Source organism: Rhinopithecus bieti, unplaced genomic scaffold (genome assembly GCF_001698545.2).
Source record: "Rhinopithecus bieti isolate Rb0 unplaced genomic scaffold, ASM169854v2 scaffold_252, whole genome shotgun sequence".
Classification (NCBI taxonomy): Eukaryota; Metazoa; Chordata; class Mammalia; order Primates; family Cercopithecidae; genus Rhinopithecus; species Rhinopithecus bieti.
This window is the reverse complement of record NW_016802950.1, coordinates 210,128-216,061: the sequence shown is the minus strand read 5'-3', so window position 1 is coordinate 216,061 and position 5,934 is coordinate 210,128. Positions and strand designations below refer to the sequence as shown.

At 47.7% G+C, this 5,934-nt stretch overlaps 1 long non-coding RNA gene across 1 annotated transcript; it reads left to right on the top strand.

Annotated features, from left to right (window-relative positions):
- The first annotated feature begins 1,423 nt into the window (after positions 1-1,423).
- On the top strand, positions 1,424-5,264 carry LOC108518210 (uncharacterized). The gene is made up of 3 exons (XR_001882370.1): positions 1,424-1,509; positions 3,272-3,365; positions 4,665-5,264. It is a non-coding gene; the product is annotated as an uncharacterized LOC108518210 (long non-coding RNA).
- The last annotated feature ends 670 nt before the right edge of the window (positions 5,265-5,934 follow it).

Sequence of the window (5,934 nt, the reverse complement as noted above, 5' to 3'; positions counted from 1 at the left end):
CCTCATCGATTTCATTCCTCTGCACATTCAGTGGCAGGAAATGGACTGCTACCACCGGTTCATACTATCAGCACAGTGAGATTTGCACAGTTTGTGCCTACTGCTTTTGAGCGTTCTTAATCAACTAAGTGGAAGTACTGTATGACTATGCCTATTACACACACTCGACAGTTGGTGGTACCTCACTCAGCCTCCAACTCCCACGCGCCCCCACCCTTCCAAAGAAACGTTTCTTGGGAGAGCACATGGAGAGAGGCGAGGAGGAGGAAAAAGGCACGTAGGCGCCTCTTCCTGAGATTTCTGGTAAAGTAGAAAGACTGGGAACATAAATAGTGCTCTTCTTGATTTGCATAGCTGTAGGTGGGCTCCCAAGGACTTGGAATAAAAAGGAGGGAGGTTCCCCTGCCCCGGACCCTACGCGTTAGGAGGCAAAACAGCAACTGACAAGAGGTGGGAGGAGAATGGAATCGCGCAAAGGTTTGCGCCCACAAGTTAGACAAACAACAGCCCTACCCAGTACTCGGGGTGTCCCCAAGTTGGGGCTGGGCCTTTCTCCTTCCCGCACCGCCTCCCGGGCTGACTACAGTGAGAAAGGGGTTAAGTAGAGAAGGGGTGCTCTTCCGCCCCCACGCCGTCTCCGCGCCTCGGCGTGGCCACTCCTTTAGCGGCTCCCCGAGTTGCACAGCGAGATCGCGGTCATCCTTGGGAGGGGGCCCCGGGTGCCCCCGTGTTCAATGGCAGGAGGATCCCGGGGCTCTCCCTGTCCCTAAGGCCGGCGCGGGCTGCGGGAGCACTCACCAATTTGGGTTTGTTTTTCGTTTCCTCTTCATTGGCGGCCCGGTTCCCCGCGCTCCGCTTGTTGCTCCGGCCCCCACCGGGTTCCTCGCTGCCGCCTCCCGCTCCCGACGCCGCCGCCCCGGGCTGCTCCATCTTTCTCCGGCCCTGTCACCTGTGCCCTGTAACCCCACCTCTCCTCAACTGAGAAAGCACCTCGGGGCGCTCACACTGCCCCGCGCTGACTCGGCTGCACCTCTTCCTGAGGGAGAGAGTGTCTGCCCGGGAAGCTGCCGATTTCAGGCCCCCGGGACTCCAAGCTCCCAGGCACCCCCGACGCAACCACGCCGTTGCCACTACTCGGCGCTGGGGCAAGCCCTGCCCCTGAGCAGTTGCAATTACCACGGTCGCCGCCGCCCTCAGGGCGGTGTTTAGGGTGGAGGGAAAAGTAGGTGCCTATCTCTTTAAGAGGGCCTCAACACACGTGATTCTTCAAAGTGCCCGCATCGGCCGCCCGGGCCCGCAAAGCTGCTTCCTACTCCCGGAGCGTAGCCGGCCCCAGCTACTGAGCATGCCCGGCGCGACGACTGGAGCCTAACAGAGGACTTTCAGCTGCGGTTAGGCACTGATTTCACTTCCTAGTGGCCCAGCGAGAACAGGGAGGGAACTAGTCAAGAGAAAGGAAGGGTAGCCCGTTTTAGAGATGGGGAAACTGAGGCCCAGGAGGATCCGCCTGTAAGTTTCACTGGAGGGTCAACCAGAGTATCAGCTTTCACTTCTGTGGGCCAGAGCACCTTCCCTCCCTGAGGCCTCTCCGGGGGTGTGGTCCTGCTACACTGTGTGGAAAGACTTGATTGGCAAGGGAACTGGCATCCTATAGGAAAACCACCCGGAGTGCTGATTAATTGCCTCGACAGACTGTGTGGGTCAGAGTGGGAAGAGTGGGTGCTTTCTGTTGCTGTGATTACGTTGTGACCGAAGAAATACAGTTGTTCCTTTATTCCCATGCTGCAGGGTTGTTGAAGCAGCAGGCACCCACCGCTTAATCCCTAGGGGATTGTTAGGCGCTTTAACCAAAACACTTATATACAGCTAGCAATTGAATTGAGTGCTGTTTTCAGTTTCCCGAACTAGTTTAGAGTTGTTGTGGGGAGTGAATAAGATCATGTGTGTCAAAGCTTGGTTGTAAATGAAAATCCCTAGACAAATGCTAGGTGTTTTTGTGCAGCAGCAGCAGCAGGGCACTATTGGGATGATAGTCTTAAGTCCTTGCGTCATACGTAGCATTTTGTCCTCAGGACAAAATACAGTACCCACACTGTATTTCTTCCATCGTCTTTAAATGATGCCCTTTAAAAGTAAAGGTACACACTGAGAGCATTAGAAGGGTTGGGTAAGATTGGAATGAACCACCATCATAGAATAGGAGCACATATGCTAGGAAAGCTACCTATAAAGTAAATTTAAATATGAAATCTATAAACATGCCATACATCTATTACTGAAGATATCTCCAGACTATGACTCCTTTTGACCTTCTCCCCTTCAGCCTAAATTTAATATGCTGAATGGAATTTGTATCTGAACATATTTATTGAGAGTGCATTAGGATGCATTTGACCATGCTACAGGTGCGAGGAGACAGCTAACTTGGGCAGTAGAATGAAAAGAACACCAGATATCTGAAAACAGCTTTAATTCCAGCTTTGTCATTGTCATTAACTTTCTTTTTTTTTTTTTTTTTTTTTAATTTTAAGCCAGAATTTCCCTCTTGTTGCCCAGGCTTGAGTGCAATGGCGCAATCTTGGCTCACTGCAACCTCCGCCTCCCGGGTTCAAGCGATTCTCCTGCCTCAGCCTCCCAAGTAGCTGGGATTACAGGCACCCGCCACCATGCCCAGCTAATTCTGCATTTTTAGTGGAGACGGAGTTTCTCCATGTTGGTCAGGCTGGTCTCAAACTCCTGAACTCAGGTGATCCGCTTGCCTCAGCCTCCCAAAGAGCTGGGATTACAGGTGTAAGCCACCCTGCCCGGCCGACTTTCTTTTTAACCATGGGGGTGTGACTTCTCTACACCTAAGGTGGCAAGCTACCAAAGGACAGCAGAGAAGAGGGAATACATGCTCCCAAACAGGGTGGTTAAGGAGCCACATGGTACGTTTGCTTTGTTGAAGTTTCCATTTTACTAAAAATTTAGTGTATATTTTGAATTCAACTCACTACATACACACACACACAAACACAATTTATATAAATGTCTCTTCTCCTGAAACATTGAGTCAAAGTGGATGCTTCAGAAAGACGTGACCTGTGTAGCCAATGCTTGCATATAATTCCTGTTTGAGCCATAGGTGTGGTCCATAGCTGAGGGCCCTCCAAGCGCAAACAGGGTTCAATAATCTGCCCAGTAGATATTTCTTCAACTCCTTAGAGTATACTAGGAGATACAGAGTGTCATGAGTAAGAAGAATGAAGATGACACAGTTTCTGCCTTTTAGAACTTTCAGAGCCTACTGGGAGAGACAGACCATTAAAGAACTGCACTGCACTACAACAGATGTGAACAGGAAGCCTTTGAAGCACATGAAAGAGGTAACTATCGGAGTGTCAGAGGCTCAGGGACACCTTCCCAAAGAAGATGATGTTTGAACTGAGTCTTAAGGGTCTGATTCAAGTTAACATTTGTTGGCAGCCTACTAAGTGTTAGGTACTGTGCAAGGCATCAGGAGTACAATGGTGAACAAGACAGACATGATTTGCTCTTAGGGAGTTTTCACGCTATCGGGAAAGATAAATATATATGACGGAGTTTCACTCTTATTGCCCAGGCTAGAGTGCAATGGCACGATCTCAGCTCACGGCAACCTCTGCCTCCCAGGTTCAAGCAATTCTCCTGCCTCAGCCTCCTGAGTAGCTGGGATTACAGGCATGTGCCACCACGCCTGGCTAACTTTGTATTTTTAGTAGAGACCAGGTTCCTCCATGTTGGTCAGGCTGGTCTCGAACTCCTGACCTCAGGAGATCCACCCGCCTCGGCCTCCCAAAGTGCTGGGATTACAGGCATGAGCCACTGCGCCCAGCCTCGGGAAAGATATTAAAAATGTATTAAGCAATTACAAGGCAAATAAGGACAGTGAAGGGCATTCAGGCAAAGGAAATGACAATAGCATGTGCAGAAGCCCTGTGGTTAAGAAATTGGTGGGGAGCTGGGGAGACTGTTGGCAGGAGAAGAAGCAGAACAGATGAGGAGTTTCCAGACTGAAGTCCCCTACTTAATAAGTTTCATTACTGTTGTTTAAAGAGTGGAAGGGGGTCAGGCATGGCGGCTTACGCCTGTAATCCCAGCACTTTGGGAAGCTGAGGTGGGAGGATCACCTGAGGTCAGGAGTTCGAGACCAGCCTGGCCAACATGGAGAAACCCAGTCTCTACTAAAAATACAAAAATTAGCAGGGCATGCTGGCAGGTGCCTGTAATCCTCCCTACTCAGGAGGCTGAGGCAGGAGAATGGCTTGAACCCGGGAGGCAGAGGTTGCAGTGAGCCAAGATCATGCCACTCACTGCACTCCAGCCTGGGTGACAGAGCGAGACTCTGTCTCCATAAAATAAAACTAAAAGTGGAAGAGCAGAATAGGGAGGCCATTGTAATATGAATTACCTCTGTTTAGAATGTATAAATAGACTTGAAAATGTATTGATATTATTTTGAATGTAAGGTTGGGTTTCATCATCCTCAGGCCAGGTTAATCTACATTTCATATCCAGTTAGAAGTACATGTAAAAGATCCATAATCTTTTCTGCAAAAAATGAAAAAGTTTGTCCCTGATATGGCTTACATTTGACTTTCTTGTGGTTATTTTGGCCCGTCTTAATTCTTGATGTTTTTTTTCAGCATTTGCTCCAGTTAATGTAAACAGTCGTTTAAAACAAGCAAAAACTTTTCCTTCAGGCTTCAGGGTCATTGGCCTGGCAGAAACTGACACAGGAAAGGAGCCACTGCTCTCAGTAAGGATGCTTTGTCCACTGATTATGAACCAAGCACCTCACCAATTGTGGCCCTACAGCTGATCTCTCTGCATCTATAACCCTTTATTTTTACCGTCCTGGGTCACACAAATAGGTTGGTGGATGGAACATCTCTGATGCCGAAGAAGGAAAGAGGCTACCATCATCAATTGGGATATCAAAAATTAAATATATGTTAGAACCACTGACCTTGTGGTCTCTCCCTCTGGATTCTCATGAATGTGGCACCGAATCAGCATTTAAAAGCCAGCCCTGGGGGAGACCAACAAAAGGCTACTGGGCTCTGTCTTCAAACTGACCTTAGAGTCATCTATTACCCCTGAGGATTTCTGACCATCCTGATAGTACCCCTCTGAGTTTCTATGTCTCCCTTCTGTGGTGTGTTCTCATCTAGACAGTCTGCATCGTTCATAGATGAAACATGGATTTGAAAAAAATAAGAACCATCTTCAAGGTCACAGCAAAATGTTTATGCATTAAAGTATTCCTAAGAATAAGCAGGTATTTGCCAAGTATATACTACCTGGTTAACACCAAACTAGATGTCCTGCAGATTTAAAAAAAAAAAAATGCCCGACATTCTGCTATAACGTCATATTGTCTTTGCCAAAGAATCTCCTGTTTTGCGGAATTGCACACCTAAGATAGCAGGGCTTATGGGGAAAATATGGTTAGGGAAGACCACTTAAATCCAATGCAACTTTATAGTCAGAGCACTAATGAAAACAACCATCCTAATAAAAACACACAGATAAATCTCCACTGGCCTTTGCCCCAGCATCACAGTCATCAATGCTTGGTAGCTTTTATGCTTCCTCCTTCCTGATGTGGATCCTCAAGGGCATTCACTTTTAATAGATGCCTTTTCATCAGAATTAAAATCTAATTGAGGAGTAGTCAGCTTTTAAAACACATGGTGAAAGGTCGTCACAGCTTCATTAGCACGGGACTCACAGCTTCACCAGATAGTTTAATGTTGTTAACAACTTAGAGGTTGTAGACACTAAACCAGTCACTACTTACACTGAAGGCAGAGCTTTGTGCAGGATTCTTCACTTTTTCATAAAAGTCTTCATATATTGCTAAGACTTCTCATTTGTGAGGAAGTTTGCTTCTGATCACTTCAAAACAAAGTG